The sequence below is a fragment of the Phalacrocorax aristotelis genome, chromosome 5, assembly GCF_949628215.1.
Source record: "Phalacrocorax aristotelis chromosome 5, bGulAri2.1, whole genome shotgun sequence".
Taxonomy (NCBI): domain Eukaryota; kingdom Metazoa; phylum Chordata; class Aves; order Suliformes; family Phalacrocoracidae; genus Phalacrocorax; species Phalacrocorax aristotelis.
This window is the reverse complement of record NC_134280.1, coordinates 60,659,887-60,685,966: the sequence shown is the minus strand read 5'-3', so window position 1 is coordinate 60,685,966 and position 26,080 is coordinate 60,659,887.

The following is a 26,080-nucleotide window of genomic DNA, read 5'->3' as shown; positions in this document are numbered from 1 at the left end:
GAACCATTTTGTATTGCTTTGTAATTTTCTGGTGGAAAAAAAAAGCTGCTCGCCTTTATTTAAAACATGCTGTGATGAAAATCTCCCCATGAACTAAAATAATTAATGCTGCATCTTTGAAACTTCAAAATAAAGTGTCACTTATGGTAAGGGAAGAAGGGGATCTTGATGACATTCCTGCTTATCTTTTAGTTACTATCATAATTAACAACAAAGTTGACTGATCCTTGGACTGCTTTTACGGTCAGTCAGTATCACTGAGCTTTGTAAGGTAGCAGAGAGCAAAAACAACTTTGGTTACTGCCTTCTAAGCGGACTCTCCAATAACCATTTCAGCAGTCCTTCCCTCATCAGTAATGCTTTCCCACAGAAATTTGCAGAGAGCAGAGAATTGCTTTATACTAGTTAGTATTTAGACTGCAGTTCAAGGCTTTGAGATTTTTCATCTAGTGCTGATGATATCTCTTTGTAGCTCATTAAGCTCTGTAACCCAAATGAAAGACGCCAAAGGAGTTGTCTGTGAAGCAAATGCACACTTGCTTCTTGCTGTAGTGTCATGGTGCACTTAATTCTGTGTGGTTATCTTGAATGATAACGTATCTGGCAGCAAGAGGAAAATATCTCTGTGCAGATAGTGGAGAGAGTTTTTTCTAGCGTGAACTCATGTCACCCTTCTTTTTGTAGCTTATTGTCTGTTGATGAATTTTAAAGAAGCCCTTAAGGATTTGGCACAGAATAAAAGCATTATGCTAGCTTCTCAAGTCAGATTATCCCTTCACCTTACTGCACACCCAAACCTGGTTTGCGTTGCTTGTTTTTCTCTTAGCTGGACTGAAGAAGGAACTTGCATAAAGAAGAGTGAACTGGAAATTGTTAGCATCATTCTGAGAGTCACTTTTTTTGACATTCTGATTTAAGATATTTCTGTAAAACTCTCTCCACCCATTACAGGTAACTAAGAGTTTGTAATTGGTGCCACAAGCAGCCTAAGTAGTTATCCAGCGTTATAGTACCTCGTGCAGACTGATCTTCAGAAGCGATTAATTTGTTCTGATAGAATTAGACATACCTATGACAAGTAGGATGCAGGCTGGATGTAGCTACTAGTTTCAGCCACAGCATTGCTGAAGTTTTCTTGTCAAACTGACAGTGCTCTGCCTCTTTTCCATGTATCATGGTTAATGAGTACATAGTCTGTACAAGGTGGTACTGTTATTTGAAAATTAGAAGATGATTTATATTATTAACTTATAACAGAAAATTTTGCATCTATTTTTCACCTGCGGTTTAAATTCTGATATAGCAAAGGCTGTTTCCCTTCAGTATAGAATCCTGCAAGTACCTAAGAATCCTTGACAACTGTCTTTGATAGTTCTGGCATAGAGTATTATGTGGTAGAGAGGGGTAAGAACACCTGGAGCAAGGAAGGGGAACAAGAAGTGAAATTCCTACTTAGAACAGGCACCTTGCACTGTACAGGCTCTAACACTACTATTACCAAAGACTTCTTATCTTTAGTGCAGACAGTGCAGTAATCAGACAACTCAGCAGCACCATTTCTGCTGTTTTTTCCAATCTTCCCTCCTAGCTCTGGGCCCTTGTGACTCCCTGGCAGAGATCAGGGAAAGGCCCTTTTTTGCTCTCACAGCTGAGGCTGATAATCACAACTGATACTAAACACAAAGCAGGTGGGCACCCAGGGGAAGCTGCTTCTCCTTCAGCCTGGGTGGAAATTTGGGCTGGTGTCTTTCTAGGCAGTGGCTGACCTCCAGTGTTAGCTGTACTAGAAATACAGGCATTTATTGGACTTTACAGAGACAACACCAGAGCAGAGCTCTTGAGGTAAGGATTGAGTACTCTTTTCTTTAGTTAGTAGGTAGAAGATGCAGCTGGAAATAGAAAAAGTAAAATCCTACCACTTTTAGTTAAGTATGACTTGATAAGCAGATACTTTGGTATCTGAAGTACATATATTCAGTTTTTTAGGGTTGTTTGATGTTCTCAGTTCCATCTGCCCTTGAGAAAGCTGAAGGTATTCAGTATCTCTGGCAAGTGCTGAGGTATTTTGGAGCTGGTCCTTAGTATCTCAGTTGATATATCTCACTTTGCTCTATTAAAATGGCCTTGTTATTGTTATAGACTGTGGTAGTTTAAGTACAAGCACAGCCACACTGATGTGTTAACTGTTAATAGATAGATTGGTCTCTTCAGGTCTATCTGTATTAGATACTCTTTGGAATAATTACTTGCGCTATGTTAAAATACAGAATGGGCCAGAAAATGAGAGACCAGTGGCCAATCTGTAGCATCTGTAAAATTTCAGGTAAATCTTAGAACAACATCTGGGCTCTAATGAGTTCAAAACAAACTCTAAAAGCTGCTGTGCAGAAAATAGTGGTGCTAAAAAGTTTATGTGGGCTAATGAGTCTAGACTTTGTTTTAGAGATATCTGCAGGCTTTTGTTCATACATCATTGAAGTATAAATCTCTGGAGGCTTTACTTGCTTAGGTTGTTATACCCCTTCAATCTCTTTAGCTTCCCATATGTGTGGTAACTCACTATTAGCATTTTTGATGCTTCTCTTTGCAGTGGTAGCTAGAATCTGGGGGCCTCTCTGTGTTGGTGTTACAGCTTTGCTTTGTAACCAATAGCCATGCTGCTAGGCTTTGAAAACAGCGCTGTTTTCTGGAGGGCTGACTTCCCCTTGTACAACATCCACATAAAGCCCTCTATGTAATTTTTTGCATCCTTTGGATTTAGATCTACTTATAACTGGGAAGGCCTGAATTGCTGGTTTACTTGTTCTAATGTAGTGCAGGGGTTATGCTGGTGGAAAAACTGTGATTCAAATCTAGGTTGTGTGATCTGGCAACTGGCAACTAGTTTTGTGGAAGAGGAAAGAGAGGGGAAAGGCTGAAAGTGAGGGCTATCTGGGTTTGTCTTCATCTGACCAAAACAATAAATGTATTTTGGTTCATTATTACTCCTTGAGTAATATTATGTCTCCACATTTCTTTCAAGCACAGAAAGATTCTCCACTATAAACAAGCTCTGAGAAATTTTTCCAGTAATTTTTGGTACAAGCCTTGACTGACATTGAAGTTTACCAAATTACCAATACTCTACTAATTCTCGTTGAACATGACAATTATCACTTCTAACATCACATAAATATTGAGTGTGTTCACACGGGTTTATCACCTCTCCCTCCTCTTCTTCCCTGTTTGAGTAGGGAGGAGCAAAGAAAATTGCCATTAGCTGTTGAGGAGGAGGAATAAAGCGGAATTCCTGCTCTTGATCTTGCAGGAGCTGCTGGTAGCAGGGACTGAAAAAAGGTGGTGGTTCTGGGGCTGGGCAGGGCGCTTTTTTCCCAGGAAGGCAAAGCTTTATATAGGCCACAGGACGCGTACAAATGGTATGTTTACCTGGTCCTCCCATGTCACTTAAAACTGGAGAAGTCTACAGAGTACCTCAAATCTCAGACATTGAGAGGGACAAAAAACAACCAACCAACAAAAAAACCCCCCAAAACCTAAGAAAACCCACAACCCAAAACAAGACCCCAAACCTATTTTCCTTGAACCTCTGTCCATAATGAATTGTGTTATGTTTTGGGGTGTGTGGCTTTGTTAGTGTTTTTTTAGGGGGCAGTAAAGATATAAAATTTTTTCCTACTTCACATTTTTTATGTGATAGGACTTAACATGAAAATCTGGCTTGTGTTACCCTTTGATAGCGCGTCTGACTGATTTATAAAACTTTTACTGAGGCACCACCATCTTTGATGCTTTGTTAGGAAGCCAAATCCCTCCAGGTGGCTTAGACAGATGCTAGCACCTTGGCTACGCCCTAGTTTGTATACTGTTTTAATAGTTACTAATTACCTATTCAATGTCATTACCATGTTTCTGGTTTTGGCACAAAATTACAGAGCAAGTTACAACAGTCACGCAGAAAGATCACTATGTATTCTGCCAACAGTAGAAAATAAGAATTGTTAGGGTGCTTGCAAGGTATGTTGAGAAGTTAGTGTGTGTACTTAGCTCTTAAAATGTGTGTTTATTTTGGACTTTCTGTATTCTTTATGATTTGTTCCTTGGCCGGAACTGAAGAACCAGAACAACTACTTTTTATGTGCTAGAAAGAAGATACACTTTGGAGAAACAGTATATTTTTTACAGTTTGGAGTAACTCAGTGAACAAAATGAAATCTCTTTGGACACCCTTCAGAAATCTTGTGAATTTTCAAAAGCTGTAGTGGAGAATATTACTCTAAAAATCGAAGTTAAGGCAAAAAAAAATTTAAAAAACCAAACAACCCAAACAAGCCCAAGCAGTCACTTATATTGTTAGAAAATATTCTGTGTGGTAAATTTTATTTTACTGTGAAAGGAAAAACTAGTTAACAAGATATAAAGGAGACTAAGATGGTTTTGGTGGGTTTTTTTGTTGTGGGTGGTTTTTTTTTTTTTTTTTCACTTATTCCCCCCTGACCCTGCTGTGTATGTGTATGTGAGAGCCATTTCATAGCAGGGGTTTTAAATCCTGTAAATTCCCTTTTTCATACCACTTTCTGAAAGGTGTTTCCTAGTGAACGTCCTGTAGAGGGAGGTGGTTTCAGCAGGGCTAATTATTTGGGGCAGAGCACCATGTTAAGGCAGATGCTTCTAGTTTTAGCACTACCTCGTTTGACACTGCCCTGTGGGCGAGTGCCAGGGCACACGGTAACCGCACATGAAATACCTTTCATTGCAGATTGGGTAGAACTTCTGATCTGATTAATTGTATGTCTGCTGTGGGAAGTTTTCCTGGTGTAACTAAGATGATTAGTAGTGTGATTTGTTTTGGGAGCATTGCTATGCTGATAACAGGCTTTTATTTTTATAAAATGCAACAGTGGAAACAGAGGGTTTTGGCTGGCTTGGTTACACAGAAAAAAAAAATTACAGTGAGTTGTCAACCAACCCCCCCTCTAGTAAGATCTTATCTAGAGTGGAATACTTAATTTCTACATTTAAATTGCTGTTTAGTTTTCAGAGTTCACTTGCACATGAACGATGCAATTAATAATTATGAAAGCTATCGTCTCAACTATCTTTTGAGGCAAAAATCCTTGTGCTTGAATTTATCAACTTATAGCCAATTCACATTTTGAAATGTAACTTTTGTGTCTGTGTGATCTAGAGATCCTTGAATTACTTTGCACTTCTTCATTTACAAATAATCCCTGGAAGAATAAGAGCCGTGCCCAGTGTGAATAAGAGTACAGGAATTGAGCCCATCATCTATAAAAGAAAGAACAGATTCTGGATCACAGGACTTGAACCCAGCCCTTTCCCTTCACTGCTGCCAGTGGGTAGCAATATGCCTCAGCCAGCTCTTGAGGCTGAAGGAAGCTTTCCAATATAAAGATTTTTCTGTCATCCATCATGCTATTAATTTTTATAAACCTGTTGCTTATGTCTCATTGGTGCTTTGTCTGAGTTTTCAACTGAAAAATAGTTAAAAGCTTGCAAAACCAGGGAGAGAGATCTTGTGTTGCTGCTACTGCCAGTGTCTGACAGCGTGTTTACACTGCAGGCTTGATTTGAGATACAGCCTGCCGTAAGTTTGGGGTCGGGATTTTTTGGCGTTGAGTGCAGATTAAAAGTTTGGGTTTTATTCCCACAAATGCATTGCTCTCTGTTTCCCTGTCAGTTCTCCACCTGTTTTCTGAAGCTGCCTTGTAAGCTGAACTAGTGTAATAATTATCCTGACAAGTGGAAGCTGAGGTGCCCTGTGAGGGAGGGAGCGGAGAGGCTCAGCTCGAGGTTGTGGTACAAAAAAGTGTGAGACACCAGGGTGCTCTAAGCTGGCTCCTCCACCTGCAGGGACGTGTGTGGAGCTGTACCTTGCAGAATTGATTGCCGGGATAGCCCAATCCTGTGTCTTAATCATCACATTGCAGAAATTCATTCGAATTATTGTCCTTGGTGGTTCTGTGTATCATTAGTGCTTCTGGAAATGTAGCTCTTTTCTCTTTGCACGGTGGGGGGGGGGAATCAAAGCTACCTTATGGTTTTTTTCACAATGAATTGTGGGGAAACTTTGTCTCCTTGTAAATTCATTGGGGAAATTATGTGGGAGGTCAAGTAACAACAATGTTTAGCCTTAGGCTTACAGTCCTTTTAAATATGAAAGGAAGAATTTTTTATTTGTGGGTGAGAAAGGGCAGCAGCCAAATAGGAGCCTAGGGTAACTCTGCAGTGAAAGCATAACCTCAGGGGGTCAACACTGTCAGGAACACAGGACATGCTGTTCTCTATTGTGCTTATTTTCAGACAGTATCTTCCGATTTATGGACTAGCATTCACTATAGGGTTAAATCAGAATGGAAAGTTAAAAGTATTCTGAAACGGGAATATAGGAAATTCAACTTGCAGCCTAAATAAAAGTGTAATGACTTTGTTTAAAAAGAATTTATTCTTGGCCTCTTAGAATAAAGTTGTCTGCTTAAACTTTCATTTTAAAACTTCATATTTTCAGAATTATTGTGGAAGCAGTGTCCATTTCTTGGCTAAATTAAGGCCATGCAGATGTACTTCGAATGTTCCCTGGCTTTAATGGAAGTAGGAGTTGAAAGTGCTTGGAGCCTGTACGTTTGTTGTTTTTCAGTTAAGGAAGCTGGCAAATGATGTTAAAATTTTTTTGGAAGAATTGTGGTTTTACAGACAATGAAAGCAGTAGCTAGAGCAACACAATGTCTAGATAGTGTTGCTGAGAACATAATTATGATTGGTTTTCTGTTGTATAACTGATAAGTAATATGAAAACCTCAAATTATGATTGTAGGATGATACAACAGCCCTGAAGTCTGACGTTTTCAAGATCAAAAAGACTATGTGAGGTCTTGCATATTTCTTGTTTGAAGAAACAGTTCCATGACACAGTAGCTATAGGCACTGAACCATCCAGGCAGATGAATCTTACAAGGAAACTATCTGTATTAAAATTAACAGTTTGCAATACAAGCTCTGAAAATCCAACAGAGATTAGCATTGGTTTAAAATGTTGGCATTTGGAGATTATTAATTTCTATTCCAACCTGTGATTCTGTGATAATTAATCTTATTTTTTTAAAAAGACTGCTTTATTTTTTAAAGTTATACATCACCAGAAAGCCCTGTAAGTGCCTTGCAAGTATCCTATATGCTGAGATGTTTTTAATAAACAAAATCATCTGGCTTTGCTTTGCAATTATATTGCTGCAAAGTGGTTTTGCATTATAATGTTCCTCTTTAGTAATTTCTTCATACAGGGTTATTTGGTTTTTATTTTGATAATTGGAAGTTAGAAGTGCTCTGATAATTGAAATAAGATTTTCATTTAAAGATTATATACCTACTGAGTACTTTTGTGTTAATTTGGTTATTATAGAAGAGAGGAAGAAAGTTCATATTTGCCTTCTGTCCGTATTTGTTTAATCAAGATAATAACAGGTACTAGGGTGTTTATTTCTGAAGTCACATGATAAAGTAAGAGAAAGGACTACGGTCTTTTAAATTATAATACTTTCAAACACTAAGAAGTGTTTGTCCTCACCTAGCCATGGATAAAAATTAATTTAAATTTAACTTGTAAAAGTTGAAAAAGAAATCAAGCTTGAATACAGTGCAAGAATTGTTATGCCCATGTAGAAACCCTGTAAAACAGGGTACCCCTACCAAGTATTCGAGTTTCCCAGGGTATAAGCTGAGGGAAGGGTGTTTGACTTTTGTTTATGGCTGTTACTTTTTTATCTTTTATTTTTTTTAGGTTTATGACTACAAAGTTTCTGAGATACTCTGATAGGTAAAATCAAAGGTCTAAGGCAGTGCAGAGTAGCATAATCTTAATTTTTTTTTTTGAAGTGTAGTGTTTAGCTAATTTGTCTGCTTTTCAGTTCATGATGGAAGATGAGAGTGATAAACAAATGAACTATGTATATTCTCATCAAAACAAATGTGCAAACATCTAGGCTGAATCGGGGTATAGAAAGAAGGTAATTTAACCCCTTTTTGAACATGGATTTATAAAAATCTTATTTTGGCTATACTGTCTGAGAAAGCTTCTGCTGAGAAACCACACAGGTGAATCTTCAAGATTACAATCTCTCCCCTTTATTAGTTACTTCTAAGGTATTATTCCTTAAGAATTTGAAGCATAGCAGGGCATGATTCTCTAATAGATGGTAGATTTAATTATTAAAATAAAATACGAAAACCTTCCCCTATTTTTAACATATTTTGTCCAGGCAAACCTTCTATCTACTAATGTGTATATGCTAACTAAGTGTCTGCAGGGAGTGTTTGGTTTTTTGGTGTTTGTTTTTGGTTTGGTTTTTAAAAAAAAATAACAAAAACAAACAAACAAAAAAAAAAAAAAAAAAAAAACAAAACACCCCAAAACCAACCAAACAAAAAAACAAGAACCAGTCACAAATCTGTGCTTGCTTATGCTGTTGTTCATCACTCCATGTTGTAAAATAGGCATGCGGCCAAGAAATGAAAAGCTGGGGAAAATGGTCACAAGAGCACTTGCATGTCTTCACCCTAAATAGCTTGAAAAGTGCAGATTCCCTTGTGGCTGGCAAGTGATTGTGAGACCAGAGGGATGCCCACAATGCCTCCAGTAAATTCAGATTATAGTAAGGATATCTGATTTTCATTAATAGTTACTGGTTTTGTGTGAAGAAGTTGTTTGTAGCTACTGACTTCTCTTTGATTAGAATAGAACAGACAAGTTCAGCTCTTTGAAATTAAGTTTAGCTGTTCTTGGTTTGCTTTGCAAATGTTTGCATCACTGTGCTCTCTTAAAATTAAATTAAAATTATATAATATCAAACAGCAATTAGTTTCATAGTTATGTATACATATTGGCAAAGAGCCAGGATACTCCAGGAGGTGAGACAATATGTCTATGTAGGTAGGTAGATGAAATGCTCTGCTCCAACAAACCAAAGGGAAGATGAACTGACAGTGAAACTTCTTACATGTTCTTGGCCAAATAGAAAAAAAATACACAAGACTACAATAGAAGAAAAGACTATAAAAACTTAATTTCTGAGACTTTGATAATTTTAGGGGAGTGATTTCTGAATTTCATGGTGATGGAAGTACTAATTCTTTGCAGAAGCCTCTCCTAATACTAAGATAGTTGGACATCCTCATGTCCACTTCAAATTGATGTTTAGCTGGGATAATTTTTGAAAGAGAGAAAACCTAGTCCTTTGTGTAAGATTAGATACCCATAAAGGTAAAATAACTGCTTGAGACCTACAGACAGAAATTGACAGAAGATTTTAAAAACAAAAAAAAAAACCCCAAACCCCGATCCCTGTCTTATTGCAACATGAAGGTGATACGTCACCTCTCAGAATAGAAGGGAAGTTAAAATATATTAAGTGAGCAGTTTTTTCTGTCTGAAAGTCTTTCATAAACCAAGTGTTTTCATGCAGCCTGTAGAAATTTATGTACATATTTGGTCTCTTGTAATATTGCAAAATAACTTTGTTTTGGTTTCCTCTACTATTGTTTGTATCTCCTCACTACTTCTCGGGAATGGTAGTGATTATGTGAAGCTGAGTCCAGCTCGACCTGGTTTTGAAACTCACTTGTGATTTTGGCCAAATGGCTTGTGGCTATTGTGCTCGCTGAAGCTGTTAAGAGCAGCAGTGATCGAGCTACAATGCAGTTGCTCTGTCTCTCCCAGCTCCCCAACTTGCTGGCACCTCTGTTATAGTGTTTTCAAAAAGAGTTGACCAAAGTACAGATATTAATTGAACGAGTTGGCTTTCATTTAACATCACTGAGACTTCCATTACCCAGAAGGAACCTCAGGGTGATGGAAGAGAACCACAGTATCTTTTAAATTAATCTATCTTAATTTGGGGGTTTTAATGCCTCTTTTATTAAGTAACTTATACTGATTGGAGGATGGGAGAAGAAGGCATAATCTCTGTTAAAACTCTGGGGAATGGTGAGGGACAACCTAACAGGCAAAGATCTTTTCAGCATCAGGAGTGGTGGACCTGAGAGAGGACATGTGCTTGCAGTCTGAGAGTATAGGCTAGTCATACATGTTTAGCTTTTCATAAACTGGGCAAATGAGGCCTCTTGAGATTAAGTAGTCCCAAATAATCATGAAAATTACTTCAGAAACTGAAGTTCTGAGTTGTTCTTCTACGGTGTAACAATGATTTAAAGGAAGATATGTAATGTTGGAGATCCTGACTTTGTTCAGTGTTTCAACCAGCTTTAATGAGACTGTTTCTTAGATTTGACACTTCTTTTATATATTACTAAGGCCTCTTTCCATGTGAAATTCTTACTTTGCATACACACAAACCTCAGGTTATAGTTGACTTGATGTAGTGTCTCCCATTGTGACTGTGTACCAACATCTACTCGTCCCCTTAGCAATACCTCTATGAAGCATACAACCAGAATGTAGACTATAATGCAGTAGGGAAAAATCACAGCTGACAATATATGTGTTTTAGTAGGGAAAGGGTTAAGTCATGATGGGAATGTGTTTTTAATTTTAAGGAATAAATAAAGGAAACTGTTGGGTCTTAACAGCTGGCCAAGAGTACTCAGAAAGACTTGCAAGCTCCTACAGCAATTAATCCAGATCAAGAAAGGATTAACTTTGAAGTTTAAAATATCCTCCATGCCTGAGGAGGGACCAGTTTAAAGTACTCATGAATGGGGTAGATAGCTGATTTGTAAGAGTGGGAGTTAATTTATGGATATGAAATCTGCTTTTTGACTTTGTAGTCTGGACTTTTAGATCTTAATCTTCTGCAGTACATCAGTAGCCTGGGTGAGTATGGAATGAAAAATACCATAGATCATCTTAGATTAACAAGTAATTTATATTTCTTATGGTCTATACTATATTTATTGCCAGAGCCAAGAGTTTGAGTTATCCAGCTTTTGATAATCAAGGTTTCTAAGTAGACCAACAGTAAATTTGAAAAAATTTAAATTATTTTGGTGGCTTTTTATAAGTTTACTCTATTTTAGCTTGAAAAATAGGTTGAGCTTTTGGATTGAGGGGGAATATCTAATGAGGAAGATATTCCACTCGCTCTATAGAGTAAATCTTGGAAACTAACCTGCAAGTGTATTGGTAAACTTCATACCAATTTCTGAAGATTTTAATTCTTCTGGAAATAAAATTACAATAAGGTGGGGGTTTTTTTGTTTACTAAAGCTCATTGAGGTAATAATATGTATTATCACATCAGCCAGAATAAGTGACCAGTCACATGGAAAAGATGGTAGTCTTTTATTTGACCAGTTTGAGCTTTGAAAATTATAGTGAGATTTTCACATTTTGAGCAGGAAGCTTCCCCCAGTCGTCCTGTTATGGCTTTGCATTTTGATGGGAATATTCTGTTCTCAGTCACTGCCAGTGTTTGTAAGAGGCTCTTTCACTTTTCTATGATTATTTTCTGTCTTAGAACAATGAAACACCTACTGCTGTCTTCATTCTTTTCACTGTCCTCCTCCTTCCCCACAAAAGTGAAAGTGAAGCTATTAAGAAACAGCCACCTTGTGAGCAGAGGGAACCAAATCCTCTGACAGCTTTCCCCTGCAGACTGAAAGTCTCTCAATCTTTGTCTTCCCACACAAACTTCAGGTGTCTTTTTTTGACATGAACGTAGCCTTTTGTAAAACTCATTCGTGCACCTTGATGAAATTACACCCACCGTTGTCTGTAATGCCAAGAGCCTCTAACGGCAACAGAAAATTGAGGAAAGATAGTTTGGAGAAAACACTTAAGATACCCTGTCTCTACTCTGTTTTATTAATACCTACTGTGTGATCTCAGATTAGGGGGCACGATAGCGTGTTTCTAGATGAATGCTTCTCAACCTGTATGACAAAGTACTGCAACAGAGTTGAAAATGTTTTAAACGCTTCTTCACCGGACAGCCCCATGGATGTATCGTTACGTAAGGCACTGACAACTTTGGTATGTTGGAAGGGGAAGGGGGAAGGCATTTAACTTGAGATAACATGGAAGGGTGTGGGAGATGGGAATGGAGATGAAGGCGTGATCATCACAGACACTTCCAGTGAAGATCTCTGTGTCATCAAACTATGTTTCAAACAAAGTAACAAGAATACTAACAAAATAGGATGCTAGCTTTGAATGTTAAGCAGAGAGGAGGATGAGGAAGAAGAGATTCACCTTGCACAGAAAGACAGAGAAGGTAATTGGTTCAGAAGAATTCTCATGGATGGCGTGAGATACCGTGTTAGCTTAAGCTCTTGGCTCCTGGAGGAACAAAGGATCTTACTGTAAAATATAATTTCATATTGCATTTTCTTGTTTCATTTTCCTTTTTGTAGGTTGTCATTTGGAGTTTAATGTTTTGCTGTGTTAAACTTGGACTTAAATTTTCTTGTTTAAGCACCTCTCATCAAGTGCGATCTTGGGTGAAGTTAATAGGATTTTTGTTACTGTAGCCTGACTCTAGACTTACCTTTGGATATGTGCCATGACATGCTTTAGAATCTAGTCCCCTCATTTTTCAAGGTGTTTCTGCTTAGAGCACACAAGTCTCCTGCATGGGGTGAGGATGCAGCTACGTGCATCTGTGGAGCAGAGGATGGGGAAGGGGGAGCTGATGTGTATTGTAAGTGTCTTATGCTGACTTGCAAAGTTAGGTTACGTATCCAGATCAAGAGTTAGAACGTAGTCCTGGAAAGCGTAGAAAAAACCCGATGTAGTGTATGTGTGTAACCTAATGTACAGCTGTAGGCAAATGGAAATGAATGCAAACCATAACGAATTTAGGAATTTCACACTTAAGGCGGGGTTAGGGAAGTACGAGTCTTCAAAGCTGGAATTCCTCTGCAGCCCTGCTCAGCTGGGGAAGTTAGGATGCAGGCTGAGCTCAGGATGGGTCTGCTGCTCAGCGTATTCTTGCAGCTGGACTCACCTGTCTGTGCTTCAGCCTAGGTTTAGGGTTAGGGAGGCAAGGCGGTCTGAGCAGGATATCCAGTGGAGTCCTGTTCCACCTGGAGAGCAGGGATGGGGTCTTGGGTCAGGATGAGGCTGTAAGCCAAGACACATTTGGAGCTAGACAAGCACTGTGCTCTGCCTTGGGATAAGGATGAGGGCTTTCAGAGGTGGAATTGCATTGGAGTCTTGCCCAGTCCAGAGAGCTGATGGGGCAGTGTGGAGTTTAAAGGCTGATATTGCTGAAAATCGCATCATAGGAAAAACCTTCGCATATGTGAATGCCCTGCTGTAAGAGAATGAGTAAATGGTTCGTGCTTCTGGCAAGATCCAAATTCATACTTAGTTATTGTCTCTCATTTTAAAGGTATTTTCTTTTCAAATCTGCAAGATAAGATGAATTGAGGATTTTATGCAACTCCGGGATATTTTTTTTTTTAATGTCAACTGTTAGTGTGTTGAGTGATATATCTGTATCACCTACTTAAGCCTGAAATCCTGCACTTATTTTTTCATGTTATTTATTTTGGAAAACATATTAAAGTGCTCTTCTCTCACTAGTTTAAATAACGGAGAACAACTTGGAATTTGTAATAATCAAACTGAATGACTGAGGGTGGGATAGCAATTCATTCAGCACAAGCCAAAAACAGGAGATTTCAAAAAAAGTCATCATCACCATGTAATGAGAGAAACTATGCCAATTCATGAATACAAATCTTTTAAAAAAGAAAATTCTGTGAAACTTGGCCTGTATCATGTATCAGCTCCGGCTGGTTTAATTTATGTGGCACATACTCAACTCTTACACTAGCTGATTATATTACTCAAAAAAGAGGGGGGAAGTGTATCACCTCTGCACCACTGTTTTTATATACATACCCCTTCTGTGTCATAGAACAATATGCTGACAGACGGTACTTAGTCACCTGTTATGTCTGTTGATTATACGCTTTGATGTAAAATTTATTTTGCTGCTCTTGGCAGCTGAGCTGTTTCTTAATCCATTGATAAAACCTGCTTAATAAGCACTTACAAAGACATTGACATCACCAGACTGTGTTGGTGAAATCATGACCTGATGCCTGTAAATCCAAAAGAAGCCTTGTATTCAAGGCTTCAGGTAGAATGGCTTTTTTTCTAAGAAAGAAGTAACGAGCAGATTTATTCTTGTTTTGCATAGCTAAGTCTGATGCTTCCCTGTATCAATAAGGACAGTTCAAATGGCTCATAATCTTATGAGGAATTTTATTTTACCATGTTACAACTTCCTTTTCTGTGTGTTAAGTCTATTTTGAACATTATTTGATCTTCCTTAATTATGTGTGTAAATATAATTTTGTTGTCATGAAACAGCTTTCAGAGGAGAGCCATTACTTCCTTAGGGTGGCTTGCTGTGACTAAACAGAACTGACAGTTTGCCGTGAGAAGTGTAGGTAGCTAAAATATGGCGCTTTGTTTGTTTCATGGAGGGTTTCTGCAAAAGGTAAAGCTTTCTGGGTTTTTAGTTTCAGTCCTGATACTCATTAAATTCCTTTGGTAATGACAGCGTGACTAATAAGAACCAGTTACAGTAATCTTAATATATTTAACCTTGGCAGGGTGGGAGTTATAAATTTTTTTGATATCTTGAGGACTTTATTGCATTAGCATTTTAGCAAAATCAGGTCTTTCCTACTAACCTGCATGACCATTTCCGGCCAACTCATGCAGTGACCAAGCTTCACTAAGAGGGTCATGCAGTGCAGTTTCACTTGCCATCAGTTGGCTGCCAAGTCCCTTCATCCAATTAATAAGGTATATTCTGTCAGCAGGTAAGCAGTGTCTTCTGCCAGCTTTGGGAACTTTCCAGTCTTGGAGACCTTCAAGGCTGCAGTGTAGGAAAAGTGACTTGTGTTTAGCATTCTCTTTGCCTGGACAGCTTGCTTGATGTCCTGTGAAGGAGCATTGGAGAGCGCCTAGGTAATTAATTTAAACTGGGTGGGCAAAAACCAAGCGTCATGATGCCATAAGAGATTGTTCCTAAATGATCCATCCTTAAACAAAATATTGAAGCTTCCCCATGAAAGCTGTTAGATTTTTCTACAGGGAAATTATGTTCATTTTAATGCAAGAAATACAAATTAATGGAGAAAATTATCATGGACAGAATTCTGGAATATTTAATTCTGAACCTGGCCATAATAACACACTGAATGCTGCTGCTTAGATTCTTATTGAGTTGTGCTCAGGATAGCTCTTACGTCTTTTAAACTAAAGTGACAAGGAAGTTAAGTACTTTATTTCTTCTATTGCCCTGTGACTGATCGCTTGAAAATAGGAGCAAAATTTTTATAAATTTTGCCCTACCTGATTATGTAAGTGAAGTACTTATAAGCACCTAGGTTTCTGTAATGGTTTTTTCTTTGATAGGACAGAATTTATTAAAATTCCTGAGCAAATGATAAAAATGACTTCAAATTTTAAATAAAAAAAATAATTCTACCTTTTTTGTTTTTTGGTTTGGCACAGGAAAGGCTGATTATAAATATAGGTTAGAGGACTACTAGTTAAACTGTAAAATACTGCAAAGCATGTTAAGGCATGACACTGTTGCATGGTTAATGATTGTTCTTTTTTGGCTTGTTGCCTCTAGAGACATACTAAAAAGGGGAGGAGAGGGGGTGAAGCATGCAATTTAGAGCTTATACTTATATAAATACAGAGAGCTTTAAAAAAGAAAAGAAAAAAAAAAACCACCAACCCACAAACATCAAAACACAGGAAACAACCCTCCAGAACCCCCACAGCCCCTGGAAATCCATAGCAAAAATACTCCCACAGCACAGAATGCTGTTCTTCATCAGATGTTTTTGCCTGCCAGACCTGGGGACATGCACACTGCCAGACAGACCATCTGTCACGCAGCCATTTCGGTGTTTGCCACTTGCCAGGAATGTTTGCACAGCTCAGAGAGGGTACAGCAAGGCGTGGATGAATGCTAGCATGGAATAATGCTTACTTGAAACTTTTTTTTTCTGGGAGGAGAAAACCGATATTGTATGTACGTAGGAGAAACAGTAGTATGTATTTTATCTTGGGAAGTTCTCGAAGAAAGAGAATGGAATCTGTGGGTGTTTTGCTTTCTTCTTGGGAAGGCTTTGGGCTTTGGCATGAGAGGGGGTAAAAAACCTCACAATTTAAACATACACTTCAGGTATTTTTAAAAACTAGTTTTAGTTGTGATAAATGTTCATACTGTAAATGTCCATTAATTTGAATATTGAAGAACCCGATATTTAATTTCTGGCTGACGAATACACATGTTTAAGTGGCATAAGAAGCTGAATATATTGGGGAAGCATCTGAGTTTCATTCAGTGTTGTGCTCCCCCCCACCTTACTTTAATTATGAGAGTATCACAAGAAATAGTAGGCTAGAGGAAAAGAGATTTTCTTCCCTCCCTGTCTGACATTGCTTCTGTCAACCTTCCAGCTGCTCTTTCTGACTCCTTTCTGTTAGGGGCTTTCTCCCCCTTTCACCCAGATGCCCTTCCCACACACATACGTACTAGGATCTTCAGTCATATCTACCCTGTCTCATGCGCAATAAATTTTCAGTTACTACTTCTACCTCTCTTTCCCACAGCTCTCCAAAAGCCCGGTGAGAGTCCTTTCACTTACTGTTTCACGATGTCTCTGTTCATCCTGTGGCACTGCCTGTGCCTGCTCTGCTTCCTATTGCTGGTAGTGCAACGCTGACTTTTGCCACCCCTAGTTTTGGCTGCAAAACTAAATTTTGTTGAAGTTGTTATGAGTTGGTTCCAGGTGTAGCAAAATGCACCTCAGCTAGCTTCAGTATTGCTATAATTCGATATCCATGAAGTGAACGTCCTCTTTCAAAAGCTGCTGTAGAGAGATTCCTCAGTTCACAGGCAAGGAACCATACATTTTCAGGGCTTTGGATGAAGCCAAGTATGCATCACTTCTATAGGAAGGATCTTAACGAGAAGATGCAGTGGAAAATAAAGCAATCAATACAGTGATTCTATATTATCTAAAAATGTTTTTCTTGATGGTGTTTCCACATTTATGAAGTTCGAAGTGTTTTAATGTTAATGTTTTGCAAATAATAAGTTGTCATGGTTGATGTTCTGGTGTCTAAAAAAGATGAACAGAATTTTAGATCATGTTATAAACTAGATTATTAGCTAAAAGTTATTGTGAGCATTTTTACAATCTGGCACTGACATCATCTTGGATTGCACCACTGGCAGTCCTCTCAAATGATTGAGCTAATTCACTTTCCCAGAGTGTCTGCAGGCTTAAAAATAGAATACCTTATCTACTACAATCTTCTGATTAGAAAATATTGTTTTACAGGTGTAAAGAAAAAGAAAATGTTTAAAATTCAAATTAGAAACACATGTTCAGCTGGAGAGAATACTAGAAGTTCAACAGCTGTGGATTCATTATGTATTTAGGACTATGGCCATGAAAACTTGAAGTAATATCCCTGGTTTTGGTTCTTTGGTTTGTTTTGGGTTTTGTTTGCTGTTTTGTTACTTTGGTTTTTTTAATTCCTTGTGGATAAGCAGATTTTACTAAAAGCTTTTGTCTGTGGGTTTTTTTTCTCTTTACTATGGTAATGAAAAATGTGACGTGCTAACAGGAAAACTCGTTGCGATGCACATGCTGAAGAGGGAGGCCTAGGCCAGGAGTCAAATATTCCATAGCAGTCTGCAAGATTAAAATGTTTGCAGTTTAGCACTTTACACAGTTTTTATTGGAGTCTATCCAGATATTTGCATGCAAAGAATTATTGCTCAATAACAAATTGTGTTGATACAATCTAGTATGTTGGGAAATTTCCCCTCTAGTAAGGTCATGTGCCAAGTATGATACCTTTTGGGAATAACAAAATGAGTGACGTATTTTGGCCTCAAATGTACAATAGCACTTTTCTATCAAGTTGGAAACATTACAGTTTCTATATCCCTAATCAGAGGTGATAAACATTTTTGCCAGTTTGTGCAAAGGTTGTAACACGAAAAGCTGAAACCATAAACGTCAGCATCTGTAAAATACTCCTCTTAGGAAGAGGAGTCTGCATACATGCATACTTGGGCTATCTGTACTCCAAAGTGTGACCCTGCAAATGGGGTGCTAAGTAGCACTTTTTCCCAAAGTAGTTCAGATACAACTGTGAAATTTGATTTGTGGAAGTTGTCTGCAAAATTGGGGTCTGGCTGCATGTTAAGTCTAATGTAAAAGCTAAGGACCAGATTGTTTCACCACGTTCATCATCTCTGTACGCTGGAACCAGTTCCTTTTCAGAGCAGGAGCTGCTGTGTGTGCACTGTTGCTACTCAGCTGCAAACTGAGTAACACCTGGTTTACACGGTATTTCCAGAAGTATTCTACCACATTGTTGTAATGATATTCAGAGCTGCACTAAATCAGAATAGTTTCTTTGATAATTAACTAGAGCCAGCATTAGTTGACAAGAGAAAAGGATACCTGTTACACTGGAGCTAGTGTGCTCTGGTAGCTAACAGGTTCCGTTTTAAATCTGCTCTTTTCCCCTTTATCTTGTGTATTTTCTACTGTATAAATCCTATTTTGGAGTTTGTTAGTGGGCATTTGTTTCTCAGTCTCGCTCACCTCCCAGAGTTCTATGCAGTAGAGCTCTGCTTCTAATCATGACAAAGTCACTCAAACTTTTTGGCGACAGTAACCCACTCCTACAGTAAGTGCCACATGTCTGGTAGTACGGAGAGATTATTTCATAAAGCTTCATCTAAGCCTTTGGGCAAATTGCAGTACTGTAAGGAACAATCTTATGATGAAGTGGCTACGTAGAAATGTTCTGCTTTAGAAAGCCTGGTCTCGCCAGATTGACGTGTATTTGACAAATGTTTAAAGGAATGCAGATCTGATTCAAAGACTGGTGCAGCCATGCAAACATGTTTCCAGTGGATGCTGGATCAGGCCTCTTCACTTAAGCCAGGGTTTTCAGGCAAGGCTGGCACTGCACCAGTGGACAGTGAGATCTGGAAGAAATTACTGTGTTCTGGATTTTAGAAGCAGGTACTGAAAATCAGACATGCAAGATCAGTCAGGAAGTTTTTGCATTAAGTACTTAAGAGCTCTTCAGTGAGCTAGCCTTAGAGGAAGGAGTAATAGGTTTCCTACAGTTTTTCTCTCTAACTGCCCTTGCAGCAGGATCTGTGGTAGAATAAACTAAGCCTGAAAGAGATGTGTGAGAATAAAGTGTATTTATTGTATATTTGCCAAAATGAAGTATTTGTTGTACATAACAGTAGCATTCTTTTTCCTGTTTGATACTATAAACGTTTCAATGACATAAAAACTAGCATTTTAAGATGATTGACTAAGAGCGGAGGGGTCTCACTTTTCAAATAAAGTTTTGAGGCTGAAAATTCAGTTTCTTAACTGGATATGTGATAGCTGGAATTTCAATATTGACTTCAATGGGACCTTTCAGATAATGTACTTGTACTTTTTGTAAATGTCTTTTATTTGGCAGTAAAACAATTGTAGGAACAAGGATTAGTTTGTGCTTTGTGAAGAGATTACACTTAGTTTACTGCATTTCATGTTTATCTTGGAATATCACTGACATTACAAAGTAAGTTGAAAAGGCTTAACTTTTAAAATGACAGCTGAAGTCTTAATACTGAAAGCTCTTTGATGATTAGAGCTGTCCTCTCTTGAGGAAGAGTGATATGGGAAAAGAAGAAAGCACTAGTGGGATTCAGGTCTCTGTCAACATTTTAATTACACAGCTCATGGTTTTTAGTCACTGTACTTGAGTCTTGCTTTGCGCATAGCTTTTATTTACTTCCATTACGTTATCTTGTAGTTGTTACCTACTGATCACTGGGCAATGTCACACTAATGTAGTAAACAATAATGTTGTAGTACTATAGAAGAGCAGGGTTTGTGGGGTTTATTTTGCTTTTGGTTTGGTGGGGTTTTTTTGGTGGGTGGGTTTGGGTTTTGTTTGGTTTTTTGTTTGTTTTGCTTTTAGACACAGTGAAGGGAAATGTTTTCAAGGTAAATTGATAGTAGCTGGCAGGCACATGATACTAAATGTTTTGTCAAGTCCTGTATAAACATCTACTTTGCCCATTCTGTTCCTGTGTGATGAGTTTTATTTTGTGCACCCATTTGGTGATAGCTCTGTATGTGATCGGTCCCATGGTTGCATTTGTTGACGTAAAATATTTGCTCACATTCCTTGTGAGGAAAAGATAAGTGCCTTTGGTTTCAAGGGCTAGCTCTGTATAGAGCTGATGATAACGCTTCCAACCCATTCAACTCCTTTCTTAAAATGACCCACCATAGGTAGATTCTCTACTTGGCATGAAGCACTCTGGCTGTTGAAAGAGTCCCAGAAACAACTAACAAAAACTTAATCTATCCATCTCTTAGGACACTGTTTTTAAGCAGGGGTAATATATGTAAACACATATATATCTCTGTACTTGTCAATCCTGCCTGCTTCATGTCTTATAGTCCTGAAGAGCTGGAAATAACCATGTTTAAACCCAGTGAATACATTGCTATTATGAGTAAGAAATACAGTTTGACATGTTAATAAGCTACTAAATGTAGTTTATTTACATACTGAACTCCACAAACAATTTTATCTATAAACAGGATGTAAAGATACTGTTGCAAAAATCTATCCAAGAGTGATGGAAACTGGTCAGAATTTGGAAGAAAAGGAGAATAATGGCATTTTACTATAGTAGCTTAGAGAAGTCTGTTAATCTCGTCATTGCGATGACACAGGTATATACAACTTTCATTTTCACGGGCTAGCTGGCGTTGCTTGTAGCACAATGCATTTTTCTAATTCATACTGTCCTTTGAACTGTGTATTTCTTCATTTTTATTGCCTTTTTTCCTGTTTCTTCATTTTCAGCGTCTCTCCTCCAGATCTTTCTGCCCCATTCTTTCTCCTCAACTTTTCTTTTCACTTGTCACTCCTCTGTTTCTAATTTCATGTACTAGAAGTGTTGCTACAGTAATGTAGAATTCCCAGAAGATAGACTCTCTAATAGAAATTGGCCCTTATTTCCTGCAAAATAGTTATATTAAAAGTTCTAAAACTTCCTTTAAGGATATAGAGCATGCTATTCAAGTCATAAGGACCAGAAGATCAGTTCAGGAGATCAGACCATCTCTAATCTAGTTTTGTTTTGCAATATCTTGATGTATTTGTGATGTGAAAGGGCTTCCTCTCTACACAGCTGTTTTGCTTAAGCAGAAGGAAATTGCTTTGCCATATCAAAAGCATTGTGGTCCTGCTGCTTTGTCTGTGCCAGGGCCTCAGAAAGCTAGCTGCTGCTGTGAGGGGGTCAGCAGACAGGCAGAGGCAGCTGCTGCTGGGGAGGCAGAGCCACCACAAAAGCCATGCTTGGTGCCCAGCCTTCCCCATCCATGTACCTCTTCAGCTGGTTCATCGTTGCTCTCAAGTCCCCTTCTTCACATTCCTGCCCGGAGACCAGGCTGGCCCTGGTCCCATATTCTCATGCAGGCTTGCTTCTGCTGCAGAGAAGCCCTGAGATGGTTCTATTTAGGTATTGGTTGCTCAGTGGTTTATGTGAAATGAGCTACTGACCTTTCTGCTTCCTTAGAGGCAGAGATTACTTCACAGCTGACACTACATGGTGTAAATAACATAGCTGAGAGCTGTAGGAACTGAATGAGTGAGCAGGAAAACTAAGTGAGCTTTCAGTTCAGCCCGAGGTGATGCAGCCAGTGTGTGGGAACAGTTCTTTTGCATTGCCTTCTCTTCAGGGCCAAGCAGAGGAGTTCTGCTGGTGGGGTGAGCAGCCTTGTACCTTGTTCTCCAGAGCATGCAGTCAATACCAGTATGATGGTGTACAACACACAACCTCCTTGGTCCAGAGATGGCATCATACAGTACTGCCACCAGTAAGGATATCTTCATGTAATATTATTTCATAGACATTATTGCAGAATATTACAATAAGAGGGATAATTGTTTTGGGCTGACTGTTTTAATATCTGTTTTTGTTATGGACTGAAAAACCAGCTACTGCTTCCTGTCATTGCCTGTAGTTTCCTTTGGACTTATGCAAGCTTTTTTCAATTAGCCTGCGTTCTGATGACTTTTCAGGAAACAAAATCTGTTTATATGCATATATCTATATGCAAGGAAAAGAACAAGCCAGATTTGTGAGGAACTGAAAACCAAAAAATCCTCCACACTCTTACAATAAAACAACAGCAATAGCTCAACCTTTTGTGTAGTTCAAAACACTTCTGCTGCCGTTTGTTACCAAGTATTACGGAAGGGTGCTGAAGGGGGTATATAAACCAAATTCGGTTGTTTTTCAATAGTAGATGTCATAGTCTTTTTCTTGGTGATCATACTCATCCTTCTTTTTCAGATCATTTTTTTTTGTCTTTAGACAACTATCTTTGCTTCAACATAAAGTTACTTATTTAGTGGGCTCTCCTAATAGAACTTAGCATTTCTTGCTACAGACGTTGGTAACTTCTGTCAGTTACTTGCTCTTATGAAAAAGTGTTGCTCTATTTTTCTCCCTACTATGAGGTTTTTCAATGATTCATTTCTCTTTGGAAGTATTATTGGGTTTGATCTCATACTTAATTTGCTTTGCATTTCTCATAAGCTTGCAGTGTGCTGAGAGCTTGCTGGTTTCAGAAATGTGCCAGTGTTTGTGTTTGAATTGGTTGCTGTTTACAAGCCAGACGCTAACAGAGGTGGTTACTAGAGCCTCACTGTCTTTTTTTTTTTTTTTTTTTTTGTAAAGAACATTGATTTTTCACAGCAGTGTTTCTGGATACAGTGATATCGGGCCTATTTGTGCGCAGCAGAAGTTACACAAGTGACAAGACCTTCATGGAGTTTCACGGCCTTTTGAGAAAGGCTTCCAGCTCCTTTCAGGCCTTGACAAAGTTGCTCACCTGTGAAAGCTTTACCAGTAGAAACTTGTTGGAAGGAAAGCAGATCCAGGTGGCTATTGTGTAAATGTGGGGAGACCTTGTCTGAAAGGTTGTTAAAGGGAGAGAAAATTAGAAGAGGGAAAGTAGATGTTTTAGCTTGTTCTCAGTTCTGGGGCTGTTTATACATATATGAGAGGGTTTTCTGTGAGAAATTGAATACTGAGATAATTTCACGCTTGTGACTAAATGAATTTAATTGAAGTTATTTATTGCTCGTTCCCCCTGCTCCCACAAACACTTACTCAGTACCTTTATGTGGCTGTAGAGGGTCATTAGAGCAGAAAAGAAAGCATATGGGTTTTTTCCCTTGACTATTGGGAAAAAAGATGGCTAAAATTAATAAAAATGCCAGGCTTCAGATGTGTCCCAAACCACTGGGGACACGTAAGTGAACACTGATGGGGAAATGGCTTCAACTTTTAAGTTTCTGTTGGCTAGAGTTGTTTTTCAGTTCATTTTGATCATAGATGTTTTAAAGAAACTGTTCTTATTACTGCATCTTTTTAGGATCTGTTGGAGAGATGATAAATACTTCCTTGTAGATTTTTTTTTTTTTTTTCCCCAAAAGAGCTACTTAATTTCGTCTTGAATAAGATTCTTTTCTGCCTGGGTGATCTTACTTTAATTTTGAGCAAAATATGGGTTCCTATTCTGACCTATTCAAGGAAGTGTGTGTGTGTGCACATATCACATCACACACAAATACCCATATCAGTCTTAAGGCAGAATATCAGGCCTCACTTTCCAGAATTTCAGAATTAGAAGATGATACTTCTTCAGCCCCAGTCAGAAAGCTGAAATGATTTTAAAATTTCCATTACATCTGTTAACAGTATTTCCCTGCAATACAGAGAATTTGGATATGAAGTGTCTTCATTCCTATATAAAATTCACCAAAATGTTTTATTTATTTAATTTTGAGGAAACACATTCATAAGTAAGTGAAAAAGGTATAAGAAATAATTTTTATGATAGATTTCTAAATATATTCAAAGGTCTTAACAAGCTGATTTATCTGGTTTTGCTTTAGTGAACTAATAGTGAGAGAACACCTGGAAGTTTACCTTATTCTTTTTTTCGGAAGTGCATATCCTGAAAGCAGAGTTAAGTCAATGTTGTTTAGTAGCAAAGTAGTTTTGCCATTTCTACAAGTATGAGTCCCTCTTTTTCACGGGTTGTGGAGCAGGCTTTTTGTGGATTTATCTTCTGACAGCCATGGCCTGTAAAGGCCAGGTTACCATTCTCTGATTTGAGTTAAAACAGTAGCTTCCTTTAACAGATCTAGTCTCACTTTTTGTTCCTGCTTATCTTGCATGTTTTGTATCGGGCAGGTGGTTGGGAAAAGGAGGAAAAACTTAGTGTGTTCAGTATCTACTGAATTAAAAAAAAAAAATACCCTTATCATTTAGATGAGTACAATCAAAGCATGTTACCCTGCTTAGATTTCAACTGGTTTGGGTTGAGCTGTGCAATGCATAGCTGCAATTGTGCTGAGCCGTAGCTATAAAGTTCCCTGAGAATTCTAGTTTTAGGTCAATCACCCTGTCTCTGTACAGTATATAAGAATTTCAATGCACGCTATTTCATTAGTCCTTGGTAAGCTGAAATCAATATGGGTTCTTGCACTTTTAAGCAACATACTGTATAAGAAACCATGCAAGGCAATCTCCTGGGGGGTTTCTTTTTTGTTGTCACTTGAACTATATGTAACAAGAACCATAGGAAAAAAAAAATCCAGCTTTTCAAAGAACATATTCACTAAGGTGCTCAGTGTGATTCAGCATTGCATTGAAGGCCAGGGCAAAAACTATCTTAAAGGTACAGGAGGAAAGCGGGAGGTACACAGAAGCACGATTGTACCCAGTCATTTGAAGCAAATGTCTTCAGCTTCATACTACACAAGTCAGGTATTTATGTCATAATGCTTACATTAGAAAAAGTGTTTTCATTCAGGATGAGGATGTATACAAGGTATAGGAGGATTAAATCACTGGCTACATTTACTATTAAAAAATAAATACAAGTACAAGAAGATGAAGCACTACTTGCACTTATTGTTTGTATCCCACAGACAAAAGTACTTCTATGTGTTAATGTTAAAATTAATCATGTAATTTGATTTATAGAAAAAAGTGAATTTAAACAAAGCCACCTGCTGTTTATCAAACACTTCCAAAACCTTGTGTTTTTAGGAGGGGAAAAGTAGTTAAAAGAGCACTCTTCTCTACTTGCCCTTACCTGGTAATTCTGTTTCAGCCTTGTACTAGCAAACTTGGACACCGTCACTTAGGCAGAGAGAGAGAAGACAGTTTTTGTAGCTCTGAAAGGGCATTTTTACTATGGTAGTAACGGCTGCAACATACTCTCATGGGAAAAAAAAAAATAGTGATTTTTGAATCCTTTTTGTTATATTCCCAGCTATATTCATGAAATGCCCTTTGGATGGTTATTCTCCAACAGACAAATATATGGCTTATATGTCTGAAGCAACTGTGAATTTCTGGCGACAATGACGTTGTTCTTGCATCAAGTGAATGAGTTATATTCAAATAAATAGCATGCTTCTAAAGGTGATGTGAAGTAGTACTCTATAAATTTGCTTGCTTCTGGCTAACTGGTGACTTCCCACTGTATATAAGGTATGGGGTCATGGGAAAGCTGTCCCTGCAGACCTGTTCTTGTGCACTGGGCTGCGTAGGTTTTGGGTGTCTTTGCAGCCATAATTTCAATAAATGTGCATGTGTTCTGAACGTGGATCTGGTGTTCTAAAACAGGAGAGGAAAAAGAGCCAGCTCCCAACCTCTTTGTACTAGTGTAAATATAAAAAGGGATTTAAAGGAAAGAAAAGGGAATGTGAGTCTGCAGGTGCGACACTTCAGATTGCATCTGCGATTCCCTAAAGTCACTATTCTATTCCTGCAAATTTTTTTGTTTGTTAATCTCCTGAAAAAAATGCTTTTCCAGAGTTAATGCATCAGATCAAATCTGGAATAGGCATTAAATTTTATTTTCAGTCATTAAAAAGTCACTTGATATTTCAAAACTTATTCTGGGACCTTAGGGGATAAAAATTTCATTT